Source organism: Ahaetulla prasina, chromosome 2, assembly GCF_028640845.1.
Source record: "Ahaetulla prasina isolate Xishuangbanna chromosome 2, ASM2864084v1, whole genome shotgun sequence".
Taxonomy (NCBI): Eukaryota; Metazoa; Chordata; class Lepidosauria; order Squamata; family Colubridae; genus Ahaetulla; species Ahaetulla prasina.
The window spans coordinates 171,854,135-171,874,314 of record NC_080540.1 but is presented as its reverse complement, the minus strand read 5'-3'; positions in this window follow the sequence as shown (position 1 = coordinate 171,874,314).

Genomic DNA, 20,180 nt, shown 5'->3' with positions numbered 1-20,180 from the left:
CTTCTAGGTGTTCAGTGATTCATTGCTTGATTATCTTTTCCAGAATCTTCCCTGGTATTGAGGTCAGGCTGATAGGTCTGTAGTTTCCTGGAACTGTTTTTTTTTCCTTTTTTGAAGATGGGAACTACATCAGCTCTTTTCCAGTCCTTTGGCAGTTCCCCTGTGCTCCAGGAACTTTGAAAGATATAGTTCAGTGGTTCTGAGAGCTCGTCTGACAGTTCCTTCAGAACCTTGGGGTGTAATCCATCCGGTCCTGGTGATTTGAACTCGTCTAGGGTAGACAGGTGTTCACTTACCATTTTTTCCCCTATTTTAACTTGTGTTTCTAATCTGTTTTTTGTGGTGCTGTTTTTGATAGGTTGGATTGTTTTTTCCTTTTGTGTAAAGACAGATGCAAAATATGAGTTAAGTAGATCTATTTTCTCCCTGTTGTTTGTCACCTTCTTGCCACTTTCTCCCAGCAATGGGCCAATTGTTTCTTTGACTTTTTTCTTGTTTTTAACATGTTGGAAGAAGCTTTTTTTGTTATTTTTTAATTTTGTCACTAGCCTTTGTTCGTTGTGAGCCTTAGCTTTCCTCACTTCATCTTTACAGGCTTGGGCTATTTGCTGATATTCTGCCTTAGTTATTTGCCCCTCTTTGCACTTTTTATACTTGTCCTTTTTGTCTTTCAATTTGTTAGATAGTTCTTTATGCATCCATGCTGGTTTCTTTTGAGATTTATTATTTTTCTTCTTCATTGATATTGTGCTAGACTGGGCTTTTATAATCTCACTTTTCAAAATTTCCCAAGCTTGCTTTCTTTCTTTCTTTCTTTCTTTCTTTCTTTCTTTCTTTCTTTATTTATTTATTTATTTATTTATTTATTTATTTATTTATTTTGTCACAACAATATATGTAAGTATCATACAGAAAGGTTATATAGTATATAAACATATATATGAGTAAATATTAGGAGGTATAAGCATATATATATATAGGAAGAAGAAAAGAAAAACAATAGGACAGGAACGGTAGGCACATTTGTGCGCTTATGCACGCCCCTTATGGTCCTCTTAGGAATGGGGTGAGGTCAATAGTAGAAAGTTTTAGGATAAAGTTTTTAGGATTATGGGAAGAGACCACAGAGTCAGGTAAAGTATTCCAAACACTGATGATTCTGTTACAGAAGTCATATTTTCTGCAATCTAGATTAAAGCGGTTAACATTAAGTTTAAATCTATTGGTTGCTCTTGTATTATTGCAATTAAAGCTGAAGTAGTCTTTAACAGGAAGGACATTACAATAGATGATTCTATGAGTTAAACTTAGGTCTTGTCGAAGGCGACGGAGTTCCAGGTTTTCTAAGCCTAGGATTTCAAGTCTGGTGGGATAAGGTATTTTGTTGTTTACAGAGGAATGGAGAACTCTTCTTGTAAAATATTTCTGGACACGTTCAATTGTATTGATGTCAGAGATATGGTGAGGGTTCCAAACAGGTGAGCTGTATTCTAGAATTGGTCTAGAAAATGTTTTATATGCTCTGGTTAGTAGTGTAGTGTTTTTGGAAAAGAAGCTACGCAAGATTAGGTTTACAACTCTTAGAACCTTTTTTGCTATGTATTTGCAGTGGGCTTTGGCACTTAGATCATTTGACATGAAAACTCCAAGGTCTTTAACGGGATGGGGGGGTTCTTGAGTTGTTTTCCCCTTGAGGATTCTCATCCATGGAATCTGTTAAGTTCGGGAAGTAACGAGGCTGGAGACCAGGGTAGTGACAACAGCTCTTTAATATATGGTGAACCCAGCAACCTGGCTGGGGAAAAACAACCCTTTATATACTGTTTAACCGGCGGCTTCAACCAATCAGCAACGTGCTTGTTCCCGCCTAAATATTTAAAGATACATAACACTCCTCCCCTCCCAGAAAACACTTTACCACTATTTACATATTATTTACATGTTATTTTTCGACGTAGTCACGCAAATAACCTGGGCGTCTCCTAATTCTTTCGGACCTGCGCGGTTCAGTCCTGGGTGGTGTTTTGAGCTGGTCGGAGGGGCTTTTTTCTCCTCCCAGCTCTTTCTCTAGGCCATCGGGCCCTGGATTACTGGCAGTTTCTTTTTCTTGGCCCTCCGGCCATGGATTACTTTTGGAGTTTTCCCTGTTGTTTCCTTCGGGAACCTGATGGACCTCCGGGACCTCAGCTAAGTCTTGCGCCTCCCCCGGGTTATGGTCAGCTGTGGGTTCAAATAAGGAATTGTCATGATCTGTCTCAATTGGCTCGGGTTGCTCAGCTATTCGTTTCCTTATCTGATCTATGTGGCGCCTCCATACTCGGTTGTCTTGTAACTCGACCAAGTATGACTTTGGACCGGTTGCTTTTATGATTTGTCCTGCGAGCCAACTTGGGCCGTCCCCATAGTTACGGGCCCACACTCGGTCGCCTATGCCCATTTCCCTCATTTTTTCTAGTTCCCCCTTGTAACTCTCTGGTGTGTAATGGGGATTCAAACGGTCTAGTGGGCACCGGAGTTTCCGTCCCATCAATAATTCGGCTGGGCTTCTGCCTGTAGCAGTGCTTGGGGTTCTGTGTTGAACGGCCAGGAAGAAATCTATCTTTGTTTGCCAGTCACCTGGCTTGAGCCTGGACAATGCCTCCTTAGCGCTCCGTACGGAACGCTCTGCAAGGCCATTCGACGCAGGGTGGAAAGGCGCAGAGAGGGCATGTCGGATGCCCTCCTCTGCCAAGTATTCCTCAAACTGGGCTGCCGTGAATTGCGGGCCGTTGTCGGACACCAGAGTGTCAGGCAACCCGTGAGTTGCGAATAGGTGGCGCAGGGCTGCGATTACTGCCTTGGCCGTGGTGGATTTCATGAGTATGATCTCCAGCCATTTAGAGAATGCATCGACAACCACGAGGAAGGTTTGGCCGTGGAAAGAGCCAGCAAAATCAATGTGGATTCTTGACCAGGGCCCTTGGGGCTTTTCCCATTCCCTGACTGGGGCCGTTGGGGGTAGAGGTCTGGACTCTTGGCAAGCCTGGCATTTCCCTACCCTCTCAGCAATCTCTGAGTCCATTAGTGGCCACCACACATAGCTTCTGACCAGCCCCTTCATCCTTACGATCCCTGGATGACCCTCGTTGAGGAGGTCTAATACCTTTCCCCTCAATTTATCCGGAATTACCACACGATCACCCCATAACAGGCACCCCCCTTGAGCCGAGAGCTCATCACGTTTTTTAGCAAATTCCTTAAACCGTTCGCCCGGCGCAGCGGGCCACCCTCTTTGTACCCAACCGAGTACAGTCCTTAACATAATGTCCCGGTATGATGCCCGAGCCACTTCCTTAGATGTGACTGGGCCAGAGTCCAAAGAGTCAATAAGGAGGATGGGCGTCCCCGGAGTGGGGTCTTCGATCGCCCCTGGTAGTGGGCATCTGCTTAACGCGTCCGCATGCCCCACTTCTTTTCCTGGTCGATGCTGCAGCTTGTAAGAGTAAGCGGCTAAGAAAATAGTCCAACGAGTCAATTGGTCAGTCACAATTTCAAAGTCTCGCCCGAACAGGTATTCGTGAAACTTTTTTACCCCTGACACAATTGCTAGCGCTTCCTTATCTAACTGGCTATAGTTCCTCTCTGTGGAGGACATCGTTCTGGAGTAGAATGCTATAGGGGCTTCTGTGCCGTTTGGGAGTCTGTGGCTGAGCACTGCCCCCACCCCGTAGGGAGATGCATCGCAAACCAGCACTAAGGGCAATGCGCTATGGTACTGGATGAGCAGGCTATCGCTCGAGAGCAGGTTTTTTACCGCTTCGAAAGCCCTACTTTCCGACTTTCCCCAAGACCAAACAGTATTTTTCCCTAGAAGTTTATGCAGCGGTTCAGCAACGGTCGCTTTGTTTTTCAAAAAAACCGCGTAAAAATTCACTAGCCCCAGGAATGCCTGTAGCTCAGTTTTGTTTTTGGGCGCTGGGGCCTTTCTGATTGCCTTGACCTTGCTCTCAGTGGGGTGAATTCCTTTCTTGTCTATTCGGTAGCCCAAGAATTCGACGGACTCTACCCCTATCTGGCATTTGTTCACTTTAACCTTCAGTCCGGCTGACCGGAAAATGCCCAGAACTTTTCTTAAACGCTCCCCCAATTCCTCTACATTCTCTGCTGATATTAAGACATCATCGAAGTAGGGAACTACCCCTGGGAGCCCTTGCAGAAGTCGTTCCATTAAGTTTTGGAACAGCCCCGGTGCCACACTCACCCCAAATTGTAATCTGGTACACTTGAATGCACCCCTGTGGGTTACAATCGTTTGGGCTTCAGCTGTGTTGGCGTCTACGGGCAGTTGTTGGTAGGCTTGGGCCAAGTCTAACTTTGCAAAGACTTGCCCTTGCCCCAAAGAGTGCAGCAGGTGTTGCACCACGGGAACTGGGTAAGCGCTTTTCTGTAAGGCTTTGTTTAGCGTCGCCTTGTAGTCAGCGCATATTCTAATGGACCCATCTGGTTTTATTGGGGTGACGATTGGCGTCTCCCACTTTGCGTGGTCGACTGGCACCAAAATCCCCTGATTTATGAGCTTATCTAGCTCCTTGTCAATTTTCGGTTTCAGGGCAAAAGGGACTCTCCTTGCCTTTAACCTAATGGGGGCTACCTGGGGGTTTAAGTTGAAGGAAATAGGGGTCCCCTTGTACTTGCCCAGGCAGTCCTTGAAGACATCTTCGAACTCAGTCATGAGTATGTCTTTCAGGTTACAGTCACTTCTGTAGATGCCCGTCACTCCCATGCCCAGTGCCCGAAACCAGTCTAGTCCTAGCAAACTAGGCAGGGTCCCTTCGACGATCGTGATGGGTAGGGTCTTCTTGTGTGGTCCGTACTCGACTCGGACGGAGGTGGTCCCTCGAACAGGGATGCGATTCCCTTGGTAGTCGTGGACTCGTAGCCGTTGTGTTTGCAGGTGGCGCTTCGCGACTGACGGCAGTGACTTCGCCAAAGTGTCCCAGGACATGATGGTGATCGCTGACCCGGTGTCCACTTCGAGTCGGCACCAGACTCCTTCTATTTTGGGTTTGGTGAAGATCTTCTTCTCCACTCGGGTTGAGGCGCGGCCTATGACCACCGTTGTTTGGTTTGAATCCGCGCCTTTTTTGCTTGAGCCAATCGCGGGTCGCCTTGCCGATCCCGCGCTCTGATTGGCCGATTTGAATTTTCGGCGGGAAGGTTGGGGAGCTCGACAGACTTGAGCTAGGTGCCCTTTCTTCTCGCACCGCCGACATATTGCGTCCTTAAATTTGCAGCGTTGGCGCTGGTGTCGACCCCCGCAACTTCCGCATTCGTCCGGGTTCTCTTGGCCCCGTTTCTCAGTTCGGCAGACCCCTTCCTCATCCTCACCGTCAGATTCGGTTTGAATCTCTTCTTGGTGCACCGGGGATGCCTTTGTGCTCGCCTTTGGTGTGATGGGCTTTTGCAGTGTTTCCGCCGCTTGGGTGGACATTTCATGCGCTCTGGCTTCGTCCAGGGCGTTTGCCAGCGTCAGATTGCTCTTTGATAGCAGCCGCCTCCGCAAACGCATGTCTCGGACCCCCCTGATGAGTTGCTCCAGCAGCACCTCGTCCAGGTCTCGGTACCCGCAGTCTTTGGAGGCTTTCCTGAGGGCGGCCATGTAGTCGCCGATGGATTCGCCCTCTAACTGTCGGCGCTCTCCAAATTCAAAACGCCGCACGTATTTGGACGGCGTTGGCGCGAAATGGTTTTTTAGGAGGGTTTGCAGAGTTTGCCACGATACCGATTGTAACGGCGTTGGCTCTGCCAGGGCTTCCGCGATGTCGATGACCTCGGGACCGCAGTGGCTCAAGAAGTATGCCCTTTTGCGGTTGTCTGGAACTCCTTGCAGTTCGTTAGCTTCTAGAAAGCTTTCGAAACGGGTCATATACGTTCCCCATTTCTCTTTAGCCGGGTCAAACGGTGCGGGCGGAGTGTAACTGGCCATCTCCGCTTTTCTGCCCTGTGTATGCCTGGTTCGGTTCTTTCGTGCTTCAGCTCGGCTCTGGTGCTCTTTAGCCTCGAAATCCCACCTTCGTCGCCAGTGTTAAGTTCGGGAAGTAACGAGGCTGGAGACCAGGGTAGTGACAACAGCTCTTTAATATATGGTGAACCCAGCAACCTGGCTGGGGAAAAACAACCCTTTATATACTGTTTAACCGGCGGCTTCAACCAATCAGCAACGTGCTTGTTCCCGCCTAAATATTTAAAGATACATAACAGAATCCTACTCAAGCTCTCTCTAAGTTTATTGAAATCAGCTCTCTTAAAGTCCAAGACTCTAGTTTGACTTTGTTCTACTACTTGTGTTTGCATAATGTTAAATTCCAGTATTGCATGATCACTTGCCCCCAAGGTTCCTGTAGCTTCAACACCTTCTATCATTTCATCTCTGTTAGTGAGAATTAAGTCCAATATGGCTGATCCCCTTGTTCCCTTCTCTACTTTTTGGGAAACGAAGTTCTCTGCTAGGTTTGTTAGAAACCTGTTGGATCTTTCACTTGGTGCAGAGTTTGTCTCCCAGTTGATATCAGGGTAGTTAAAATCCCCCATTACTACTGTGATGTGCTTCCTACATCTACTTCCTCTGTTTGGTTGGGTGGCCTATAGTATAGAGCTATGGCAATATCATTTCCCACCCCCCTTTAATATTGACCCAAATGCATTCAAGATAATTTTCATCATTAGCTTATTGTAGTTATTTCTTATATATATAGTGCAACTCCACCTCCTCTTTTATTTGGTCTATTTCTTTTAAATAATTTATATCCCTCTAGCTGTATGTTCCATTTGTCGGTTTCATCCCACCAAGTTTCCGTAATGGCAACAATATCATATCTGCCCTCATTTACTTGAATTTCTAATTCACCCTGTTTATTCCTCATATATAATATTTATCTTTTTTATATTTTTCTTCCTTTTTTCTTTTCTGGACTTTCTGTTTTTTATTTTTATTCTTTTATTTTTTTAGTGCTGTATTAATTTTATCTTTTTTACTGTAATTTTTAATACAGTTACTATAAAAAAATAACTACTCAACCACCTCCAGTCCAAAATACACCATAGAGCATGCAACTTTCTTGTCTTCTCATTAAATATAATAATGGTCTATCCAGAGAATTGATGTAACAGAGCTTATTAGCAAGATGTTCCCTTAAAAAGTATACTTTATGTGACAGCACCAAGGGCCTTATTAAAACTTCGAGGAAGTTTCTCACATAAGGTAGGATGGGGAAAGAGAAAATCTATTTATAAGTTCTCAGGGGAAACCACTCTGTTTTAAAATAAACAGGCTGGTCCCATGGTTGCTAGAAAGACTGGTTTAATTTAATGAAGCAGAAAATAGTTACAGTCTGGGACCTCCACATTTAATAAGAAGATCCCATGCTTGTACAGATGAAACTTTTAAAAATAAATAAAATTTACAATTAGTATCCTAACTGGAAGCGCTGACAGGATTTTATTTAGCAATTTTTCACTGATTCAGAGTTACAGAATGTCTGAAACATTCCAGTAGATTTCGCCTAAAGCATCTTTTCTTTGAAGGATGTCTAATTCCAATCCTCTCCTGAAAAATGATAGCAATCAGTCTTTTCCACGGGAATTTGTTCCAGCATTTTGCCCTACATTTAAGCACATTTAATGTTTAATGAGATTTTTTTTTAAGGATTGAAATGATCATAGCTATTCAATCATGGCTATTGTATCTATCTGACCTATACAACACCCTGTGGAATACTGTGGCTTCGTGCCTAAGGTGGGACTAGAATTCCTGGTCTCCCAGTTTCTAACCTGGTTTCTAAATACTACACCAAGCTTAGCTTTCTCACTTTACATAAATTGGTACGATCTGTTATACTGTACATTGCCATAACAGGATTGCTTCACCCTTATACTTATGAATGTTCATAATTCCAAATAAGGCTAAAACTGGAATGAATTGATGCTTAAGGATAGGAGTGAGCAATCTGTCATCAAAATGCTGTATGTATGTATAGAAGAGATTTTAACAGTTAAAATAGAAGTCAAGCCAGAATTTTTCCTATTGGGAATGATAGACAGTAAATATAATAAAAATGTTTAATATTACATATTTACATGTAATATTTAATTTAATATTAAATTAAAATAATAATTTATTTAATATTTCATATATTAACAGCTGCAAGAATAGCATTTGCTCAAAAATGGAAGAATAAACACTTTCAGAAGAAGAAGTGTTATGTAAAATCTTCAGTTGTGCAGAAATTGACAGACTCACCTTAGAACTCAAAAATAAAAATGAATCAATGTACCATGAAATCTGGACTAAATTTTATGAATGGTTAGACAAGAGGAAGAATGCCAAGAAGAAGGTGTAGTGAATGTCTGGAAATCTATATTAAACTTGTGAGTGAGATATAGGTTTATTAGATATGGACATAGCTGTTTAGGAGGAATTATGTTGTATACTTGACATGTAATGAAGTAAGATATATGTAAATTTGTATATAGATTGAGGAGTATATTACCTATTAACTTGAATTAGATGGAAAAGTTAGAAACGAGAGATGTCAAACCATGTCCATTGTTTTTAAATTTGAATTATTAATAAAAAACTTTTTTAAAAATGATGCATGTATGTCTTCTGAGATTTTGGGACAATTCCAAAACAACTTTCATTCCTCATTTCAGTAATCAACAAGCTATGATGGCTAGGTAATGACATTATTGCTCAATAATAACATTTATTATAAAATATAGTCTCAAATTACAAACATTCATTTAGTGACTGTTTGAAGTTCCAACTGCACTAAAAAGAGACTTATAACTGGTCCTTGCACTTTTGATTATTGTCGTACCCCACAGTCATGTGGTCAAAATTTGGGCACTTGTCAACCAGCATGTATTTATGGAGGTTGCAGCATCCCAGGATCATGCAATCAACATTTGCAACCTTCCCAGCCCGCTTTTGACAAGCAAAATCAATAAGGGAAGCCAGATCCATTTAAGGACCACATAATTCACTTAACTTCAGTGATTCATTTAACAAACACGGCAAAAAAGGTCATACAATCGGGCACAATTCACTTAATAACCACCTTACTTAGGAATGGAAATTCTATGTAAGGGAGAGAACATATTGTTTTTTTGATATATCTATCAGCATTCAGCCAGGGTGGATTTTTTTTTTATGATTAATGTTAAATCTATTTGATATTTGGGTTTTTTCTTTTTGTGTGTGTGTACACAAGATCTTTTTTAAAAGGAATGAAAATTCTGGTCAAGATGGGCTTTCTAAGAATAATATAGGAAGGAAATAATAGGCTTATAGTTTTGGTCTGTGTTTGAAGATTTGAAAAGGATGGGGACCACTGTTCCCTCTAAATGCGCACTGCTGACACGGTCTCCGCGCACAGAAAATCTGTGCTGCGCAGCTAATCAACGCCTGTCAAATGACGTTGATTAGCTGCGCAGCACAGATTCGGCTAGCTAAAACTTTTAGCTAGCCGAATCTGTTTGATTCTTTTAATAAATCATGTGACTTGAATGGATGGATTTAATAAATGAATAATAATAAATAATAATAATAATAATAAATAAATAAATAAAATAATAATAATAATAAATAAATAAAATAAATGAATGGATTTAATAAATCATGTGACTTGAATGGATGCGATGCTGGCATGACCCACACGTCTGATGTTGCTCACAGTGGTCCAAGGGACCGCTCAGGGAGTTAGTGTGCTTGCTCAGACTCGTGAAAAATTAGAGGGAACATTGATGGGGACTAATGTGGGAACTGTGTGTGGGAACCTTCCAAAAGACAACAGCTCCCATTTATACCATTAAAAAGCTTTGAAAGTGATCAAAAGTGTTAGATTGGGTAAAGGAGGAGACCCGAGACCAGACTAGTGACAAGAGCTCTTTTATTTAGTGTGAGACTTCAGCAGCAAACCCAGGCAGGATGCTCTCCTTTTATACACACCTGGATCAGTTGACAACCAATAGGATTCAAATGTTTTCCCGCTGAAATTCCCTCCAATGGGAACATACACAACAAAAAGGATAAAAAAAATCATACCACTAAAGTTCAGGAGAAAAACATGCTAAATTTGGTGCTTAGTTATTATGTTTTAAGAGTTTGTATGTTGTGTTTTAAGAGTGGAGGTGGAAGCAATTTTCTCTCAGAGGTTTTTTGTTCAGTTCTATTTTTATTTTGGAAAAAAAATGAAGATTACTTGTTAAATTGGGCGATTGAGGAGACAGGAGACATGTCATAGGTAAAAACAGCTCTTTATTGTATGGTGTGAACCAGGGGTGGGTTCCAAATTTTTTTACCACCGGTTCTGTGGGCGTGGTTTATTTGGTGGGCGTGTCTTGGTGGTCATGTAACTGAGTGGGTGTGGCCAACTTGAAGTCACTCAGGGCAAGGTGGGGCGGCACCTTGCTGTGAGTGACATCAAGTTGGCCATGCCCACTTAGTCACATGACCAATGCTGCAGAGACAGGGCGATTTCTCCCGGGGGACAGCCAGAGCTTCGCCGCCTCTTTTCCTCAGAGGAGCTGCCTCCAAGTCCTTGCGAAGGGACACACACACACACACAATACAACACAACACAACAGACTCACACACAATGTAAAAGCAGCTGCACTTCACCCAAAAGGGCCCCTGCAACAAGCAGAAACCTCACACAGCCACAAAAAGCTCAAAAACCAACTTTCACACTTTACACACACACAACACAACTGACTCTCTCTCTCTCTCTCTCTCTCTCACACACACACACACACACACAAAATGCCACGTACAGCTTTGTGAGATTCTGTGTGTTTGTGTAGTTAGAGTGAAACACTACAGAAACACACCAAATCTCAGAAAGCTGCACAAATATTTTATTTTATTATTTTATTTTATTTATATTTTTTAGATCAGGGGTCTCCAACCTTAGTAACTTTAAGGTTTGTGGACTTCAACTCCCAGAGTTCCTCAGCCAGCAAAGGCACTGAGGAGATGGATTGCAGGCAGGCAGGCAGATTCAGTTCCTAGCTGATGCAACTGATTGCAGAAGCGAAGGAAAGCAAGCCCAAAAGGAGCAGTAATTATGTAAGTGAGGAGGGGGATTGGGTGGGCCAGAGGAAAAAAAGATTTTAAAAGGCTCCTCTGACGATCCCAGCTGAAGTTGCCTAATAGCAGCCCAGAATCTCTTACCTCAGTTGGGATCTCCAGAGGAGCCTTTTAAAACCTTTTGTTTTAATAACCTCTTTGGCCGAAGAGGTTGTTAAAAAAAAAACTTTTAAAGGGTTCTGATGATCCCTGCTGAGCAGCGTGATCATCAGAGGGTTTTTTTTACTTTTAAAAGCCTTTTTTTAGCTGAAGAAAAGATGCTTTTAAAAGTAAAAAAAAACAAACCTCTGATGATCAGGGAAGCAGTTCGGGGCCTGGCCAGCCAGCCATTACTACCTGTACTCCAAACGCCAGCAGATTTTTACTACCGGCTCTACAGAACCGGAGCGAACTGGGAGCAACCCACCACTGGTGTGAACCCAGCGACTCAAGCACAGATGAACCTCTCTTTATATACTATTCTGGCTGAGGCACCAGCCAATCATCTACAAGTATTTTCCCTCCAAAAGTTCCCTCCAAAAGTCAGATACATTACATTACTATTTCAAAAATTCATTTTTGCTGCCATTGAATTTTGGTAGGGTAAACTCAAGTTGATGGATTGATGTGGATCCCATGGTCTGGGGGTGCCCATGTCCAGTTTAGATTAGTTAGGTGAGATTCTATTGAAAAAGCCCAAAGAACTGGAAAAACAGAAAAACAAATGGAATTGTCCAGTAGAGATATTGCTAAATGTGTTTTGTTTCTGCTAGATTGATGGATTAACTAGACTAGAGTTCTCATTGAAAGAAGGAAAGGTCCTAGCTGATAAAACATCCTTCAGTGGCTATTAAATGCCGAGTGTTTTGGAGAGAATTAGAAGGAAAGAATGCAATTTTTTTTAAAAAAACAATCAAAAAGCAGATGCCACATTCTGGAAGAAGGAATGCATCTCTGGAAAATGTGTGTACAGCATTTTATTGCTTAATTTCCTTGTATTTTAAATCATTAAATCATTTCAATGAGTAGCCATCAGAAGATCCTCTGGTGGCAAGTTCCACAAGGAATAATATAAAGCAGTTGGGATTAGGAGATAGTTTAATACAGAGCGGTACTCCTCAATTTACAACATTTCGCTTAGTGACAGTTTGAATTTACAACAGCACTGAAAAATGTGATTTAAGACTGTTTTTCACACTTGCAACTGTTATAGCATCCCCATGGTCACATGATCAAAATTTGAATGCTTGGCAACTGACTCATATTTATGACAGTTGCAGTGTCCCGAGGTCATGTGATCATGTTTTGTGAACTTCTGACAAGCAAAGTCAATGGGGAAGCCAGGTTAACAACCGTGTTGCTAATTTAACAAGTGCATTGATTCATTTAATGACTGTAGCAAGGGCAAAACAAATGTCTCACTTAGCAACAGAAATGTTGGGGTCAATTGTGGTCGTAAGGTGGGGACTACTTGTACTTTACCACGTAAGAAACTAAAATCACTCAATTTTACCCAAACTCTTTTTCACTGTCTAAAAGCATTATTTGCAATTTATTTTCAGCTTGTGAAATGGGGAGGGAGGACGAAGGGAGGTTGCATATCATACAACATTATGCATTTGTATTAGAAGCTGTAAGGTCCCAGAAGTTTCCCCAAGCCTCTGAGATGCCAAATTGAGTGAGACTCGAGATGAAGCTTGCAAAAAGAAGCAGATTTTATTTTTGTCAAAAACAAAATACTGAATGAAACTATATCGAGAACATACACAATGCATGTAAGGAGTAGCCACACCTTGGGGAAAGTATGGCGTCCTTTTATACCTTCAGACAGCAGCTTAGTACCCAATTCTGGCCCCCTGACCCATGCCTTCTTTGTAGCCCTGCATTGGCCGTGCAGCAAGGAACAGGAGGGCTGAGTGCTTAGCAACACAGGTTTTTGCCAGATGTAACCCTGCCAAACCGTGACATACCCCGCTTCTTCTTTTTTTTGTAAAAAGGTTTTTTTATTTTTTAAACAAACAAACAATGCATCATTAATCATTCAGTGTGTCATCTGAGTACATATTTTGTGTCCTCTACGTTCTCCTCCATCATTTTCTTACTATATTTCTATCATATCTTTATATTTTCATTTAATTTATTACAACATTCTTTCCAAATTTCTTACATTTATATTAATTCATTTTATGTCTCCTTTCTCCCCATTTTTCTTACTACATTTCTATCTTACTTTTACATCATTCAATTCATTACAATCTTTTTCCCCAAAATTTTTAATTATATTCATTTTCATGTATATCTCTTCCCTAACCATTGATAAAATTGCCCCCATACCTTAAAACACTCCGATTCTTCTTTTTCTTTAATTGCCAGTGTTAATCTATTCATTTTTGCACATTCCAATATTTTCTTAATTACTTCTCCTTCTGTAGGGATTTTCTCTGCTTTCCAATTTTGTGCAAATACAATCCTCACTACAATTATAACATGTATAATCAAGTATATATATATATTTACTATATTTCTCTGGTAAGATACCCAATAGGAACAGTTCAGGTTTTAAGTCAATATGTTGTTGTGTCATTTTCTCTAACCATGTTCGAATTTTAACCCAATAATTTCTCGCTTCTGGGCATGTTCACCACATACATACTCCGCTTCTTGAGCTATCCACCAGGCACAGAGTTGTACAGAAAAACAAGATAACAGAAGTTAGATCGCTGGTAGAAGCAAATGCCAGAGGCAATTCCAATTCTTAACAAAGCAATTCTTACAGAAACAAAACAGCAAGTCAAACTAATTCTACTGACTCTGCTATTAAGTCCCACTAATTCTACCTATTCTATTCTAGTATTATGTCCCCTCAAGGGTATACTGTATTTGAAAAGGGTAAAACACATTTCCAGAATGCGTATCTTTTGATGCATTCTTTATATTTATGGGATCCCTCTTCTCCAAAGGTATACCATATGATTGTTTTTCTTCCCACCAAATTTCAACTTCAACCCCCAAATTTAAAAGGAACAATTTGTGGGAAATAAATTGAATTAGACAGTGTGTGAGTGTGACTAGCCTGTAATCACAACATATTTTGCACAGCCCTTTGGAGATATAAATCATAGCTCTCCCTGTTCTAATCAAAGATTAAGTTAGGAGCAAAGAATCTGTGAACCTTTGGAAAATCTTGAAATGTAGACAGAAGAAAATATAGCAGTGATACGATAGGAACAAGGTGTTCTCCAGATGTTACTGCACTACCATTACCCAAGCAGCCAAAATCAGGTGGAGGACTATTAGTACCTTTTCTCTCTTTTAGGATGTTCTGCAATATAAACTAATTCTCTCTGGAATGGATTGCTTTGTGTGTAAGTCTCAACCTGTGTTCATAACTTCCAAACAGTAGCCTTTCCCAGGCATTAATTCGTAGGTACCGAATCAAGATTGAGCTTTGAAAGCAAGCTTGACTCCGGGTGATGCAGAGGACATTGTTTTCTTGTCAACATTAAGACTGGTTTTCTATTGCCATTTTCCAGGAGATGTTTCAACTTCCTGATTATCCCATAGCTCTGATCTAGAATTCTCAAAGATCCTCTTGGTGGCCAAGGAATCCGGAGTCAGATAGCATATTTTCTGATTAACAATTTTTATTAAAAGGCAATTTTCTGAATTGCATCTCACCATCAGATATGATAAAGAAGTAAGACTCAATGGTGCTTTTTCAAAAGATGACTGGACTTTGTTTTCTTTGAAGACATTTTGCTTCTTATCCAAGAAATGTCATCTGTTCTGGCAGGATGATTGGAGTGGGGGGGATGGAAAAATGATTTCTGACAGGATGGGGGGAATGGAAGGATCACATTTCTTTGCAGTCACCTGTTCATTAGCACTCTCTCTGAGGCCACTTGGATGAGATGAAGATGAGAAGGAGGCTTTCTAGCCGGACAGCCTCTTCGCTAATAGGTTATCATTGTGCAAATCGATGTATTTAGAACCACTGGAATAATAAATATAAGAATATCTGGGGGGAAAAAAGAGAGATGAAGATGAGATGAGATGAAGCTTCTTGGATGAGAAGCAAAATGTCTTCAAGGAAAAACAAAGGGAGTCCAGTTGCCTTTCGAAAAAGCACCTTTGAGACAACCATGACCTGGATGACTGAGAATCTCCATAGGCATTTAAGCAGTAAGAATTCTTATAACTTGCAAGCCCAAAAAAGACCAAGCAAGTGCTGCCATCTGCTGAGACATCTTACATACTACCAGATCACAATTCTCATTCTTTCCAGTTAGCATCAGAAATGCTGACAATGAAGTTCAGCAACATCTGGAAATGCTAGATTGGGAAAGGCTGTATTGTGGCAAGAAAGAGGCATCCATGTGGTCTTCTATCTGTCGGTCAATTACAACACATAACAGCTTAGCCGGTAGCAGGAGATGCTGGAATATGTGGTTTCTGGAGGACCATAACTTCTTATATTGTTAGCTTTCCACTAGAGAAGTTTACTATTTTTTATTTTTTTAATAATTTTTATTTAGCATTTACATCTTTAACATCTTTGTTACATTTTTAAAGCTTTCCGATACCGGCATCTTTGGTAATATCTATTTTATCTTTTAACCAACTATATACACATGCATTTTATATACTACTAGCTAATTCCTACATTCATTATACTTTATATCTATCTATTACACATTAACTATTTCATTCCTCTATAATATCTTCTGTTACGTTTATACATATATACATTAATTTTAGATTCTTTCTCCAACCAGTTATTCCATCTATTCCATATTTCATAATATATTGTTTCCTCTTGGTCTTTTAATTCCATTGTTAATTTATCTGCTTCTGCGCATTCTAGCACCTTTTTTATAATCATCGTATTTGATGGAGCAAATCTTTGTTTCCAATTTTGCGCAAATGAAATTCTGGCGGCCTATTATTTTCAAGATTAATATGAGGGTGGTGCATAAAGCGACTTGTTATTTGCCGGTCAACCCTGATGGTTTCTTCCTTACTAGCTGCTTTGTATTCTGAACCTACCAGGGCAGAAGGGATCCATCAGGGAAGAGGCGTAGGGAGCAAGGACCACAGAGAAGTGGCTGGTAGCTAAACTTGCCATTTTAGTGGCTGAAAGTTCAGCAAGGAAAAGACCTCTCTGATATAATCTACAAACAAAGGAAACAGGACTTGGATTATATACATTTAACTGAGATGAGGTGGGGTGGGATGATGAAAATGTGATAGAAGCAGCCAATAGTCTTTACATTGTTATGTATAAATCAGTTGTTTACACCACATTTATTCTTTTTGCTTCATAACTAACATACATACAATAAAGCATTGCAGAATGAGCTGCTTCTCTTTGAAATGCCAAGCAAACAGTCAGGTACCTTCCACCAGCAATTTTCTTACCTCTTCCTGAAAATCCAACACCTACTCCAGTGGTGGCTTCCAATTTTATTTACTACGGGTTCTGTGGGTGAGACTTGGTGGGCGTGGCATGGTGGGCATTGCAGGGGAAGGATACTATAAAATCTCCATTCCCACCCCACTCCAGGGGAAGGTTACTACAAAATCCCTATTTCCTCCCGATCAGTTGGGACTCAGGAGGCAGAGAATAGATGGGGGCGGGACCAGTCAGAATTTTTACTACCGGTTCTCCGAACTACTCAAAATTTCCGCTACCAGTTCTCCAGAACTGGTCAGAACTGCTGAAACCCGCCCCTGACCTACTCCACTTTCTCAGTTTAAACTTATCAGATTTGGAGAATAAGTCAAAACCACCCTTCACCTCCCCCCCATCTCTGTGGCTGCCCCTCAAGTACTGGAAGACAACTATCATACCATCCCTAATCCTTCTCTTCACTAGGCTAGGCATACTTAATTCCCTTAACCATCATCATATGATTTAGCCTCCAAATCCCTTATCATCGTTGTTGCTCTTCTCTGCACTCTAGGTTCTCAGCATCTTTTTTTTTAATTAAGGTGACAAGAAGTGTGTGTTCCAAATGTGGCCTCACTAGTGCAGTATTAAAGGAGTACTATCACTTCTGTTCATACAGCCTAGGATGGTATTGGCTTTTTGGGGGGGGATCTGCAGCACATTGCTGGCTCATACTTGATGGTCCACTAGAACATCCAGATCAGGGGTAGTATTCAGCAGGTTCTGACCAGTTCTGGAGAACCGGTAGCAGAAATTTTGAGTAGAATAGAATAGAATAGAATTTTTTATCGGCCAAGTGTGATTGGACACACAAGGAATTTTTGTTGGTACATATACTCTCAGTGTATATAAAAGAAAAGATACGTTCATCAAGAATCATAAGGTACAACACTTAATGATAGTCATAGGGTACAAATAAGCAATCAGGAAACAATATCAATATAAATCGTAAGTATACAAGCAACAAAGTTACAGTCATACAGTCATAAATGGAAGGAGATGGGTGATGTTCAGAGAACCGGTAAATACCACCTCTGACGGGCCCCGCCCCCATCTATTCTCTGCCTCCCAAGTCCCAGCTGATCAGGAGGAAATGGGGATTTTGCAGTAACCTTCTCCTGGATTAAGATGGGAATGGACATCTTACAATATCCTTCCCCTGCCACGCCCACCAAGCCATGCCCAAAGAACCTGTAGTAAAAAAATTTGAATCCTACCACTGATCCAGATCCCTCTCAGAGTTACCACTGTTGAACCAGATATTGCCAATTCTATACCTATGCATTTAGTGTTTTTTTTCTGCCTACGTGCAGGACCTTACTTTTCTTACTACTGAACTGCATCTTATTGGATAGGGCTCATTGCTCTAATCTGTTAAGATCCTTCTAAATCTTGTCTATCTTCTAAAGTGTTAGAAATTCCCTCCAGCTTAGTGTTGTGTGCAAAGTTGATTAGCTGCCCTTCTATCCCCTCATCTAAGTCATTTATGAAGATGTCAAAAAGCCCTGGGTTCAAGATGGAATGCTTCTCTCCAGGAAGATACAGTTCCATTGAGGTTACACACTGAGTGCAATTGGTCAGCCAATTTCAAATCCATAGGGTGGGAGTACTATCTATTCCAACTATCTTACCAAGAAGTAGGCTGTGGTCTACTTTGTCAAATGCCTTACTGAAGTCCAAAGTGTTCTTTTACTCATTTTTTTTGCCTATTTTGACCTTCTTTCCTGTTCTTCCTACTAAGGTGCTCATAGTCCCTAGATAATATTTCCAAGCTCTTGGTTCTATTGTTCATCCCAGCATGAGAGGAGAAAGGGGTAATAATCAGTGGGCTTGATTATTTTGGTAAGACTCTCTGGTGCAATTTTTGATCTTCGCTCCAGGCAGATAACTTACTTCCTTTACTTCTCTAGATTATCCAGTTTATAGATTTCTGGTTCTGTTCCTCTGAGAAGTGGGGGAACCTATCACCAATAAACACCTTTTTTTCTTTGGAGAAATCTAAGCAACTGGAAGGAGATCCTTCTCCCAATGTTTGCGTCTTTTTCTCTAGGTGGAGGTTATGAAAATTATTGTTCAGCTCCAGTGGTTGTAGGGATTGTCTTCCAGATTTTTTTTGTCCTACAAGTGACATGCTGCCAATGGTCTTGCTCTTGGGGTTCACTCTTTCTGGTATTTCTTCACAGCTTTGCTCAGTTTGGATACAGACCTCTTGGGGTTTATTTTCCTAATAGTTCTTTATTGCTTTGTTCAGTTTCAATACAAATACCTGCCTTTACCAGGAGTTCATAAGCACATAATTCATAATCACATAATAGGTGCTTAGATGCTCAACCACAATTCCAATACTTTCTAACCTTTGGACATAATACTGATGGGAGTAAGAGTCTGTTTCTATTGTCGATACACACTCAACTTGTGCCAGGCATTGTTACTGTGCTTTGATGGTGGGTAATGAAATCCAAAACGGAACTGATTTCACATATCCCTATATTGCTATATTAAAAGAATTAGTGGAAAGAAGAACATCCACTATCACTCAATTTCTGATTTTAAAAGAACTTCAGATTAATGTGGATCTGAATGTACCAGTGTGGTATAGTGGTTTTGGTGCTGGGCTGACACCTTGGAGATTTGTTAACATTTCCACCCCCACCCTGAGTCATGGAAAGTCACTGTGTGACTTTAGTTCTCACCCTAACCAACTTCAAAGGGCTGGGAAGTGGCTCAACAGGCTAATGCAGCCTGTTATTAACACACAGCTGCCTGCAATTACAATTACTGCAGGCTCGAGTCCCATCAGGCCCAAGGTTGACTCAGCCTTCCATCCTTTATAAGGTAGGTAAAATGAGGACCCAGACTGTTGGGGGGGGGGCAATAAGTTGACTTTGTATATAAATATACAAATAGGATGAGACTATTGCCTTACACAATGTAAGCCGCCCTGAGTCTTCAGAGAAGGGCGGGATATAAATTCAAATTAAAAAACCAAAAAAAACATTATAACTATAAAAATAAAACACAAACACACATCCTTCACATTCTATACAATTGAATTGAAAACCTAATATTGCATTAATATTGCATTATACAGTAGAATTCAATATAGTTACTGCCCTGGGATAGAAGCTGTTTTTCCAGCCTATTTGTCCTTGTTTTTATTATCCTGTACCGTCTGCTAGATGGTAATAATTCAAAAAAAGGGTGCCCAGAATGAGATGGATCTTTAAGAATGTTTTGAACTTTCTGAAGGCAGTGGGAGCTATAAAGCTCTTCCAATGCAGGGAGAGGGCCACCAATGATCCTCTGGGCAATGACTTTAACCCTCTGGAGTGCTTTTCTGCCACTGTGCAATTGGCAAACCATACACAGGTGCAGTAAATTAAGATATTCTCTATGGTGCAGCGATAGAAGGTCAACAGCAATTTTTCATTCAGTTGTTGTTTCTTGAGAAGACTCGGGTAGTATAATCTCTGTTGGGCCCTTTTGACCAGTGCTGCAATGTGAGTGCCCCGGGTTAGGTCCTCTTTTATGATAACACCCAGAAACTTAAAACTGGCCACTTGCTCCATTTGATAAGCAAGGGCTGGATGTCTGATCTACTATAGTCCACTATAAACTCCTTGG